The following is a 13,003-nucleotide window of genomic DNA, read 5'->3' as shown; positions in this document are numbered from 1 at the left end:
CGGTTGTTCTCCTTAGAGATTAAAGTTAAAGGTTTATGTACTACAGATAGTAATGGTAGGAAAAGCTTACACGAAGGGTAGTGTGATTAAATGGGATGTGGAGGTAGGATCGTTCACTTTTGAGTTGCTGATGCAAAGCTTGACCAATCAATTCAAATGGTCCCCTACCCAAAGTCCTTGTGTGTGGTTCTTTGACAAAAGGATGTGTGAAGATGTCAGACTAGTTAATGACATCCAGCTGAATGATGTGTTTGAAATGTGTAAGGATCAGAGGCATTGCCAACTTGCTGTAGGAGTTTTTGAAAGAAAAGTTGCAGATGTTGATGAGTTTGCTACCCTAGAGCCTCTTTGCGTGATTCCTCCTGTTGAGCATGAGAATACTAGTCCAGATCCCAATAGGCATGAGAATCCTATTTCAAATCCTGCTGAGCATCCTAATCCTCCTGTTAGCCCTGCTACCAAGCCTACTGCTGAGCCAGATGAAGGACCAGAGTATCCTTTAGAGCCTAAACTAGAGCTTGACAGGGAGCCAGACATGTTTAATAATGAGGAGTATGTGGGTGTCGATGCTGAGGGAATGTACATGCCAGTACCTCCTCATCAGTACACTAACAATGCACAGGCTGCTAACAGTTCTCACCCACAACCATGTGCTATTGCTGATTCAAATGATTGTGGTGCTGCTGAAGGAGGTGTTCCTCTTGAGGCAGAGATTGATGATGCAGATCCACAGGAGGTCCATGTGATTCATGATCCAGAAAACCCCAAGATTGTGAAAGGAGGGTTCTTTCCTGATATTGTTGCATTCAGGAAGGCAATTAGGCATTATGCAGTGAAGACAGGCTTTGAGTTTGCTGGTCTGCAAATTGACCCTACTAGATTTATTGCCAATTGTAAAGCAGAGGGATGTCCTTGACGTATACATGCTTCTAGAAATTCTTATGGCAAGACAATAGAGGTAAATTTGTCATTACTGTTGGAGTTGTTTATTAAATTTGTTATTTATGCAACTAATGTCCTATTGCATTTGTTTGTGTAGATCACAAGGCTATCTTTTGAACACAACCGTCCTACCACAAAACTCAGAGAAGGGAAGATGGCCACCCAAGGTTGGTGTGCAGATAGGTTGGCAGACTAGCTGAAGAAGAATCCAACCAAAGGTGCAACTGAGTGCAGGGACAAATTGAAGGGTGACTATGGCATTAAGTTGAAATACTCCAAGGCATGGTCAGGTATGAAGGTAGCTTTAGAGCAGATCCATGGTAAATATGAGGAGAGTTTTCAGTTGTTTTTCAATTGGAAAGCTCAAATTGAGAAAGTATCCACTGGTAGCTTAGTAGAGATAGAGTTAGAGAAGATTGACACCAAAAACATATTCAAGAGGATGTTTGTTGCTCTTAGACCATGTGTGGATGGATTCTTATCTGGTTGTAGACTTTTTATTAGGGTAGATGCTTCCTGTTTGCATGGTAAATACAGGGGTCAGTTAGCTTCAGCTACTAGTGTGGATGGACACAATTGGTTGTACCGTATAGCTTATGCAATTTTTGAGTCAGAAACTGAAGATAATTGAAAATGGTTTCTGCAGCAGCTGCATAAGGTTGTAGGAGATGTTCCAAATCTGGTTATATGTACAGATGCATGTAAAGGACTAGAGACAATAGGGGGGTCTGTCTTCCCACAAGCTGAAAACAGGGAGTGCATGAGGCATTTGTATCAGAATTTTTTGAGGAAGTATTCTGGTGAGGTGTTCACTGATCACTTGTACCCTGCAGCTAGAAGCTACACACAAGGGTTGTTTCAGAAAAAGAAAAGATGGCCTCTCCCACCCCTCCCCTCCCCAGCGCCCTCTCGTCCACTAGCCCCACGCCGGAGCCTATCCTGGGCCCGGCGGCCACCCTCTCAACTGAGCCTCCACGATCCTCCTCCCAGGCGAGGGATCCCTCCTCTTCCCTGTTTCCCCAGGTAGGTCGCTCCAAGGGAGAGAGGTGGCGCGACGCCAGTCCGTCTTCGTCCGCAGGCGGCTCCTCCCCTGTTCCTTCGTTCAAAGAAGTGCTTCTTTCTGGCGGCGCCTCGTCTTCGGTCTCGCCACAGCCGGCAGTGGCGGAGACTCGCCCGCCTCCGAGAGTCGTTCTCCGCTCGCGGCCCCGTCAGGCGTCCGTCGGAGAGGGCCCTGACGCGGACGGATGGCAGCGGTATGAAGGCCGCCGTGCTCGCAAGCGGCGCCTGCAGGAGCTACGCGATCCTCATCGGCCGGTGCCGGTGGACCTTAGAGGCAGGTGCTTCAATTGTTTTTCTCCTTCCCACCGCGCCGCCTTTTGCTGGAAGAGACCTCGCTGCTTCAAGTGCCGGGAGATAGGCCACCGTGCGTCCGACTGCGTTGGCCGCCGCCGGGCCCTGCACGCGGCTGCTCCTCGAGCCCTGCTTGTGTGGCGCCCAAAGGCCACGCTAGGAGGGTCGACCTCTGAGAAGATGGTGGTCTCGGCAGCCGTGCCCGGAGAGGAGACCTCTGGGGCGGCGGTTGAGCAAGGCTCGCGGGCAAGGCGACGTCGCCGTGTCAGGAAGAGGCGGCGTTTGGATGCTGCTGGCCCAGGCGGACCACCTGGCCAAGAAGATGAGGGGAACGATGAGCCTGCTGCCAGCATTCGTGCTCCGGCCGGCTCCGACTATGTTCCTCCCTGGCCCCGTCGTATCATCGATCGTTCAGCTAAGATGGCCAGGGCTGAAGATGAACTTTGCAAGGCGCTCTCGGTTTCGATTGTTGGAGACACTGCGACCCTTTCGGTTGACGTTCTAGTTGATGAGTTAGCTCGCTGCCATGAACTCCCGATTGAGTCGCTGGAGTTTCACAGTCTGAGCCGTCAAGACTGCCTGCTGATCCTCCCCGACGAAGCTGCAGCCGTTCGGGTCTACAATGAGGGACGGCCTCTACATTTGCCTCCGTTCACCCTCTACTTCCGCCGTTGGTCTCGGTTCATGAGTGCTACTGCGGTGGTTTTGCCCTCACTCGTCGACATTGAGTTGAGCGGCATACCAGCGCACGCTTGGGAGTTGGAGACAGCAGAACACTTGCTGGACGAGTGGTGCTGGGTGCGCGAGCTCCATTCTGCTACGATCGATCGCAGGGATTATTCGTCCTTCCGTCTCAAGGCTTGGTGTTCCCAGCCGGAGAGTATCCCTGCGGTCATGGACTTGGACATTGTTGAGCCTCCGGTGCAAGTTGAGGAATCCCCCCCTGTGAAGCGTGCTTTGAGGTATGAAATCAAGATTGATGCTTCTGTGTCGCCTACGGTTGGTGCGGATGATGATCGTCCTCCCTCGCCCCCGCCGCATCTGGACTCTGATCAGGGGAGGCATCGACACCGGCAGCCAGCGGCTGACGCGCCGGCTTCCGCCGCCCTTGGTTCTGGCGCCCGTGGTGATGCTCCACGGGGTTCTGTGCATCAGCGACTGGGCGCTGGTCCGGTAGCAGTCGATCACGGGACGGTTCATGAGGAACTCATTGATGGGCTGCTCTCCTCAGAACCCGAGGCACCGCAACCGTCATCAGGTCGTTCGCCTGCCTCGTCCATGCCTAGGGATATTGAAGACATGGCGGCTCAGGTAATTAATCCTGGACCAACATTTGAAGATATGTTCCCACGGGAGCCGGATTTTCCGTTCTGGCGGTCGGAGGTGGGTCTTGTTTCGCCGGTTCGGCTGGACTGCTCCCACACTGATGTCTTCGTGAGCAAGGAGGGTGACTTTATGGCCCAATTGCCTGGGAAATGGCCTGTTAGCCCTTCACAAGCAGGCCCACTTGCTATATCGATGGTGGGCCATTCGATTGGAGACAACTGCGGTGCGAGCTTCTCTGTTCCCCCACCTCTAGATGAAATCCCAATCCACAGTCCGGCTATGGTGACGTTGGGCACCACACAGGAGTTGGCCATCACCGGTCCTGTGAATGCCGCAATTCAGCACATCGTGATGGACAGTGGGGTGGCTACCCCGGTGAAGACTTACTTCAGAAGGCGTCGTCGTTTGGTTGTTAGTGATGGCATGGTCGCGGCTCCACTTCTAGATCTCTTGGCAAGCGTAGAAGCCTTGGCCGGGCCTGCGGGCGTCGCAGTTCAGGTCGGGACTCCACACCAGACCCCCACTCCTGGTCTTGGTTGTGTTGCAGTCTTGGCTGAAACTTCGCCTGTGGCCGCACGCCTGTCTCCCGTCGGTGAGGATATCCATTTGTCTCCGGCGGCTGATGCATTTGGACCTGGGTGTCAAGTGGCCGGAGACTCAGTAGCAGTGCCAACTCTCCCCAGCACACCCAACTCGAACCAACTCACGAGCCAGCGAAGACGCTTCTTGGCGAAGATGACAAAGAAGACGACGAAAATCCTCCCTACTCCAAGAGCCAACAGGCTGCGTTCCCGTGCTTGTGTTCAGCGTGCTCCTCCGAGGCGCAGCCGTCGCATTGCCGGAATGCAGCCAGACTCTAATGGAGGTGGGGCCCCATCAAGAACAATGAAGACAGTGATGAGGGCTCTGGACCTTATTGGGGATTCGGCCGGCATTGATCAACAAAGCCTGGAAGAGTATTGCAAGCTTTTCACCGGTTCGGCATCGCTCCCTGATATCCATGTTCAGGCTCTGGCAGCGCTCTTCGGTTGGGTTGCTCCTGTTGATGAGGAACAGGACCTCGCGGCTGAATGCTGATGTTCCTTCGCCCAAGGTCGTTTCTTTATTATGATAAATGAATCCATCCAAGATACTTTGTTGGAATGTGCGTGGATTAAATTCTAAAGCACGCCAGGATACTGTAAGAACCCTAATTGCTTCTTGTCAGGTCGAGATTATATGCTTACAGGAAACGAAAATGTCTGAAATTTCTCGTGGTTGTATTCTTTCTTTTCTCGGTTCTGATTTTCCCTACTGGGTGGAGCTGCCTTCCATTGGTGCAAGTGGGGGAATTCTGGTTGCATGGCGTCACGGGCTAGGCCCTGCCAGTGCCACCCGAGTTGATAGTTTTAGCATCTCACTTCAGTTCTCTCCGGCCAGCTCACAAAACTAGTGGCTTACTTGTGTGTATGGCCCTCAAGGTGATGACAACAAACTTCTGTTTATGCAAGAACTTCGAGATGTGAGAGCTGCATGTATCGGGCCGTGGTTAGTACTTGGTGATTTCAATTTAATAGCAAGAACTGAAGATAAGAACAACAGTCTTGTTAACAGAGCAATGATGGGAAGATTTCGTCGCCTGATCAACGACTTAGAATTAAAAGAGTTGCCTATGCTTGGTCGTAAATTTACATGGTCAAACCACCAGGACGTGCCTACACTCATCAGACTTGATAGAGTTCTTTGCTCAACACAATGGGAACTGTTGTTTCCAAACTGTCTCTTGCAGAGTTGTGCAACTGACGGCTCAGATCACTGCCCCCTTCTTCTTGGGCTGAATGATGTTCAGCCAGGGAAGGCTAGATTCCATTTTGAGGCTTTTTGGACCAAGTTGGAGGGATTTCAGGAGGGTGTGGCAACTGCTTGGGCTTCTGAACCAGTCTCTCATTGTCCTTTTGACACCCTAGCAAGAAAATTTGGAGCAACAGTGAGAAGTTTGCAAAGTTGGAGTCAAAAAAAAGTTGGGCATGTTAACTCACAGTTAGCTCTTGCTAGGGAGGTTCTCCATCAGCTAGAAATAGCGCAAGATAATCGAGCCCTCTCTAGGCTAGAGCTTTGGTTAAAAAACAAACTCAAGCCTCACTGTTTAGCTCTCTCCTCCCTGCAGCGCACCATTGCAAGAAGTAGATCTCGCATCAGTTGGCTCAGTGAGGGCGATGCCAATACAGCTTTGTTTCATGCACATGCTCGCCACCAAAAGAGGAAAAACTTTATTAGTAAACTTATAAGTGATGATGGGGTAGTTCTCACCAAGCACGAAGACAAAGAGCATAATATTTTTGCTTTCTACAGCAACCTTTTGGGAAGGAGCATTGACAGGGATGTGACAGTTAACTTGACAGAACTAGACATGCCAAACCTTGATCTTAGTGAATTGGAAGCTCCTTTTTCTGTTGAGGAGGTCTGGAAAACAATCAATTCCCTACCGTCAGACAAGGCCCCTGGCCCTGACGGCTTCACAAGAAAGTTCTATAAGGTTTGCTGGCCGATCATCAAATTGGATATAATGGCTGCTATTTTAGCTGTTTGGAGCAGAAAGTTTGCTAATTTTGAGTTACTCAATTCAGCCTTCATCACCCTGCTGCCAAAGAAAGAGGACGCTATAAGCATCAAGGAGTACAGACCTATCAGCTTGGTGCACTCTTTTGCCAAGCTCATAACAAAAATCCTAGCTAACAGGCTTGCTGCTTCTCTGAATCAGTTGGTCTCCACTAATCAAAGTGCATTCATCAAGGGTCGTTTCATTCTAGACAACTTCATGTTGGTTCACCATACTACAAAATTCTTGCACCAACAGAAACAAGCTCGTATCCTCTTAAAATTGGATATCAATAAGGCGTTTGATTCGGTGTCATGGCCTTTTCTATTAGAAGTTATGAGACGTTTGGGTTTTGGATCAGTTTGGTGTGATATTATCAGCGGCTTGCTTGCCACTTCATCCACTCAAGTGCTATTGAATGGTTCTCTAGGGGAAAGGATACAACACCAGCGTGGTCTAAGGCAAGGGGATCCATTGTCACCGATGCTTTTCATTTTGGTCATGGATGTGCTATACTACTTGGTGAAGAAAGCTGCAGATGAGAATTTGTTGCAGCCACTTGCCAGAAGGGCATTGGAGCATAGGATTTCCTTGTATGCAGATGATGTGGTGTTCTTCTTGAGTCCAACAACCAGTGACATTGAAATAACCTTGGATATCTTGCAACTTTTTGGAAATGCATCCGGCCTTACAACAAACCTTCAGAAAAGTAGTGTTCTCCCTATAAGGTGTAATGTGGATGACAGAGCAGTCCTGCAGGAAACCCTACCTTGTCAGCTTTCCGACTTCCCTTGTAAATACCTAGGGGTCCCCCTTTCTCCTCATAAGCTATCCAAAGAACAGGTTCAGCCCATCATCGAGAAAATTGCAGATCGACTACCAAGCTAGAAAGCTGATTTGCTTACGAAAGCTGGAAGAGTGGTCTTGGTTCAGTTTGTTCTCACCTCAATGTTGATCTACATCATCATGGCACTTGATCTACCCTCATGGGCTTTGAAGGCAATTGATAAGATAAGAAGGGGTTTCCTATGGAAAGGAAGAAGAGATGTCAGGGGGGGCACTGTTTGCTAGCCTGGCCAAAGGTCACTAGATCTCTGAATCTGGGAGGTCTTGGTATTTCTAATCTTCAAAATTTGGGATGGGCTTTAAAACTCCGATGGTTATGGCTGCAGAAAACAGAACCTGACAAAGCCTGGGTTTTTTTCCCCATCCAAGCTCATTCTCAAGTCCAAGCCTTCTTTGCTATGGCTGTTGAGACAGTAGTAGGCAATGGAAAAAAATACTTGTTTTTGGACAGATAGATGGTTGCTTGGTCAGAGCTTAGAACAGGCCATGCCACATCTGTTTAGCGCTATAGCAACCAGAGCAAGGAAAAGATCAGTTTACGATGCTATCACGGGGGGGAAATGGGTTTCTGATATAAGAGGTGCTTTAAGTGTGCCTGTTCTGATTGAATACCTTCACCTTTGGGGGCTTTTGTCAAATGTGGTACTGCATCCTGAGGTGGAAGATACACATATCTAGAAACTTTCAGCTTCCGGTATGTATTCTAATAAATCGGCTTATGAGGCCTTGTTCATTGGAGCCACTCATTTCAGTCCTTGGGAGTTGATCTGGAAGAGCTGGGCCCCAGGGAAGTGCAAGTTCTTCATGTGGACAGTAGCTCACAATAGATGTTGGACAGCTGACAGACTAGCACGTCGAGGTCTTGATCACCCAACGCAGTGTCCACTCTGTGATCAGGCTGGTGAAACAATAGACCATCTTCTGATCTCTTGTGTCTTCGCCCGGCAAACATGGTACAACATTCTGCAATCTTTTGGACTGCAAGATGTGGCTCCACAAATGGTTGATTTGATTTTTGTGGACTGGTGGGAGGGTGCTTGCAGCAGGCTTTCTGGTCAAGTGAAGAAGGGGTTCAATTCCATTATTATTTTGGGAGCTTGGTTAATTTGGAAGCATCGAAATCATTGTGTTTTTGATGGTGGAACTCCTAACCTAGCTAGGGTCCTCTCAGCTTTTAAGGAAGAAGCTCAGCAGTGGTCAGCAGCAGGGGCTCGAGGAGTTTCTTATCTCCTTGCCCTGGCTCCTACCTCCTAGCTCTTTTTGGGTCCGGTGGATAGTTCTCTAGAGACACAACGTAGTTTGGGTTCTTAGGGTGGGTTGCAGACCCTTTTCTCTGTAACAGTTTTTTGTTTCTGTGTTTTTGTAACAGTTTTTTGGGGCTCTTTTCCCCCTCCTTTTTTCTTCTTAATATATTGATGCGCAGTTCTCCTGCACGTTCGAGAAAAAAGGGTTGTTTCAGTGGCACATGAAGAAAATTTTTGAGTTTGCACCTAAAGCCATTGAGTACCTTGAGGAGCACCACAACAGAATCTGATATAGGTGTGCATTTTCAGAAAACAGTAAGTGTGACTACTTGACAAATAATGTTTTAGAGAGCTTCAATGCACAAATAAAGAAGTTCAAAGGTCTGCTACTGCAAGAATTAGTTGACAGAATCAGAGAGCTGATCATGAAGAAGAGATACACTAGGAAGATGCTTGCTAGACAGTGGACAGATGGAATACTCCCAAATGTGATAAAGGAGCTTAGCTTGATCAGCAATAACCTCAAAGTGGTCAAGGTATCAGTTAGTGATGTTGATATTGCAGAAGTGATCATCTTGGATGAGTGGAACAATCATAAAAGACAAACAATTGACTTGTAGAATCATAAATGCTCATGCAGGCAGTGGCAGTTGACAGGGAAGCCCTGCAAACATGGCGACCACAGATCAAGTTAAGCTACCACAGATCAAGTTGAGCTCACTGGAAGCTAACCACAGATTTGTAACTTAATCGGAAGGTTTGGACCTCATCAGTACACAAAAGAAACAGGGTGCCACAGCTCCAACACAACCAACCCACACTTACATTAGCTGACTAACACACATTCTAGCTGTTCACTTCCACATGATAGCAACAACAAATGCACCAATTAGAACACCTACAAAGCCAAAAAAAACTGGCGATACAACTGAACAATCAAGCACAATATGGCATTTCTTTGTGTCCAGCTCCGGCTTCGACTTAGCAGGTTGGACCTTCAGTTTCCACAGATCAGCTACAACACTATCCACGGTTTGCTTCAACTCTTGCAATTCTTCCTTCAACTCGGCATAATAGTCAGCTGATGTCTCCTTACCCGTATGCAATCGGCGTTCCTTTGCTTCTAAGGCCTCAATCTGCAACTCAGAGCAGATGAAACCGCAGGTAGTATGATCACTGCACACAAAAAAACATCAATCAGAGTAGCATCAAGAGACACGGTGAGGTCAACAATGTCAAGAATTCTAACCTTAATATTGTACGGGCACGTGAGAAACCACTGACCCTTTGTCGTCGGCTGCTTGCTCTAGATCCGGACCAAAGGAACATGGCAATAAGGGCACTCCCTTCTACCGCTGCCCATCGCGCTCGAGCCCGTCGAAGGTACCTTCATTGGGCTTCCAGTCCACTGCCCGGCCATGGCTTCAAAAGCTAGGCGCAGCCACAGAGCAGAGCCTACAGACCAAGAGATGGGGCCACGAGAGGACAGCCCGAGCGCGGGCGGCAGTGGAGATGGCCGGCGGCGGCAGCTGACTCGGGCGTGGGCGCGGGCTCCAGGACGTCGGCGGCTAGGGTTAGGGTTCCCCCGCCGTTGCCGCGTCGGGATGATGAGAGAGTGAGAGACAGAGTGAGCGCGAGGAGGAGAAGGGGCTAAGAGATGGGGCCATGGCCGCAGCGCAGGGCTCTTTCATTTTCGGATGGGGGCAAAATCGTCCGTACAGAAAAGAAAACAGTGCGTATATGACTGTCAGTGGGCCCAAGCAGCTGAAAGACTAGATTTTAAAATAGATGAAAATTCTGAGAACTGTAACGGTAACGATTCAAATAAACCTTTCTTCTACCTCACCAAGGTCTGGGCTGCCGGCCGGAACGCACCTTGCCTCCCTCCCCGGGGCTTGCCTCTGATCGGGAGCCTGCACCAGGCGGGTGCTCTCCCCCACCGCGCCCTGCGCGCGCTCCCCGCGACGCACGGCGCGCTCGACCTTATGCGGCTCCGCCTGGGCCAGGTACCCGCGCTGGTGGCCTCCTCCCCGGCCGCCGCCGCGGCGCTCATGCGCGAGCACGAGGGCGCCTTCGGCACGCGGCCTTACTTCCGCACGGCCGAGATCCTGACGAACGGGTTCCAGGACCTTGTGTTCGCGCCCCACGGCGAACACTGGCGGTACGTGCGCCGCCTCTGCTCCGCGCACGTGCTCAGCGCCGTGCAGTCGCACAGCTTCGACGGCGTGCGGGAGCGGGAGGTCGCCGCGCTGGTGCGGGCCATCAGGGAGCGCGCGTCCTCCTCGCCCGAAGCGGGCGTGGTGGACGTGAGCAAGGCGCTGTACGGCTTCACGAACGGCGTGATCTGCCGGGCGGTGTCCGGGACCGGGAGGCTGTCCCGGGAGGAGGAAGGCCAGAGGAGCGAGCTGTTCCGGGCCCTGATCGAGGAGAACACGGCGCTGCTGGGCGGGTTCTGCGTCGGGGACTACTTCCCGTCGCTGGCGTGGGCGGACGCGCTGTCCGGCGCCGGCGCGAGGGCGTGGAGGAACTTCAAGCGGTGGGACGAGGTGCTGGAGAAGGTGGTCCAGGAGCACGAGGCGCGGCGCCGCCGCGGTGACGGCGGCGACGGCGAGGAGGAGGATTTCGTGGACGTGCTGCTGGCGCTGCAGGCGGAGGAGAAGCAGGACGACGGGTTCGAGCTCACCAGGGACGCCATCAAGTCGCTGCTGGCGGACATGTTCGCGGCCGGCACCGAGACGTCCTTCATCACGCTGGAGTGAGCCATGTCGGAGCTGGTCAGGAACCCCGCGGCCATGGAGCGGCTCAAGAGTGAAGTCCGTGCATCGGCGGCCGCCAGCAGCACCGTGGCCGCTGGACGTGACGACGACGCCGTATCTGCGGGCCGTGCCGCTGCTCCTGCCCTGCGAGTGCATGCGCGACACGACGGTGCTGGGTGCTGGGCTTCCACGTGGCCCGGGGCACGCGCGTGTTCGTCAACGCCTGGGCCGTCGGCCGCGACCCGGCGTCGTGGAGCGCGCCCGACGAGTTCCGCCCCGAGAGGTTCTTGGATAGCAGCGACAGCGAGGCGGTGGACTTCCGGGGCGCGCACTTCCAGTTCGTCCCGTTCGGGGCCGGGCGCCGGGTCTGCCCCGGGATGCAGTTCGGGCTGGCCACCGTGGAGCTCGCCCTGGCTAATCTGGTGCGCCAGTTCGACTGGGCGCTGCCGGGCGGCGCGGCGCCGGGGGACCTCGACATGTCGGACGCGCCCGGGCTGGCCACGCCCAGGCGGGTGCTCCTCCAGCTCGTTGCCAAGCCGTTAGGATTGGAGAAACAGACGGCGTAGCGTTCGTTTGCCCGGTGCGGCGCCGTGTATATCCGTCAGCGGCTCAGCGCACATCAGCGCTGTTTGGAGCAGATAGTAGATTAGTAGTATCTTTTTGCAAATCGCAACAATAATTTGTGCCGTGCAATGCCTTCGAGGCCGGACTTTCTTGTCCTTGTGCAAGATGATCTTGTAGCCAATACATGCATATTACCACGACCTCAGAAACTTGCAGATACAACTTGTCGACTGTAAAACGTGGCGATGATAGATAATAGGTAGGGATGAAAATAGTCGGGAACGGTTGGGAAAATGTCTTAACTATTTTCGCTCATGTATTTTTTTTGCCGAGAACATAAACGGGACGGGAAGGCCGGATGGGAAAACGAAACCGATATTATGGGATATCGGGAACAGAATATTTCAAACGGGAACGTGTCGATTACGATCTGTAAGCGGTAACCCAAAACGAGAACATAAATATATGTAACCACTTAAAACAATGAGCTCGATGCAACAATAGCAACCATATGCAAACAAGTGGACGAGTTCATAACGTCCTGGAGCGTTATTATATTGTTGAACCATGAAGAATACAGAATTGATGACAAAAACTGATACTTAGCAACTAATGTATATCGATATCGCCTTGCCTCATCCAGTGAACGGGAGGGAGTAGCGGACAGGAGTGGGTTGGGCCTGTGGCGCGAGGGAGTGGAAGGTTTCGTGGGCTGCATCAATCAGTGGGCTGAATATGAGGTTTAGGTGTACAAAATACAGGAATACCGCCGGAATTTTTTCTACCCGAATACGGGAACCGTGAATACAGTCGGGAAAATTCCTTAACTGATTCCGTTCCCGTTCCAGCCTAAAATACGGTGTCGGTTTCCCGTTTCCTATTTTTCCTACAAAAACGGTATGCAATCGGTTAATGTGGTATACGGTGTCGGTCGGTACGGGAATTTCCCGTCCTGTTTTCATCCATAATAATAGGCAGTGACGGTGGTATCTCATTGCAAGAGGTCGTGGGAGTTTGGCAAATTGGCGACACACCACACCTCTCCTCGACGTCGGCTATAGGATGTGATACTTGAAACCATGACCAAGTGTCCGTGTTGACGAGTTTTTGGGCGATGGTGGTACATCTATATATCCACCTACGGGCACTATATAGGATGTGATGCTTGAAACCATGGCCATATTGTGATGTTGAGGAGTTTTTCGGCAATGGTGGTATATGTATATCCAGCTACGGCCTGGGCCGTGACGTCTCTCACCGGGGTTATCCCGTTTAGTGGTGTCGCCGATACTGTTTCGCTAAATCTACCTTTCACCCAAGTGGTTCTCGAGGTTCTCACTCGATTTATGCCCTATTTATTTGGCTGATAAGCCATGGCTGAAAATACTATTGACTGA

General features: G+C 51.2%; 2 pseudogenes; one reads left to right on the top strand and one right to left on the bottom strand.

Annotated features, from left to right (window-relative positions):
• Window positions 1-7,434: 7,434 nt before the first annotated feature.
• Window positions 7,435-9,706, bottom strand: LOC136518078 (uncharacterized; annotated as a pseudogene).
• A 152-nt stretch (window positions 9,707-9,858) lies between these two features.
• LOC136518073 (cytochrome P450 71A1-like) lies at window positions 9,859-12,743 on the top strand (annotated as a pseudogene).
• The last annotated feature ends 260 nt before the right edge of the window (window positions 12,744-13,003 follow it).

The sequence above is a fragment of the Miscanthus floridulus genome, chromosome 17 (genome assembly GCF_019320115.1).
Source record: "Miscanthus floridulus cultivar M001 chromosome 17, ASM1932011v1, whole genome shotgun sequence".
Lineage (NCBI taxonomy): Eukaryota > Viridiplantae > Streptophyta > Magnoliopsida > Poales > Poaceae > Miscanthus > Miscanthus floridulus.
Note: the sequence above shows the minus strand (reverse complement) of the source record. Positions and strands in the feature narration are given on the sequence as shown.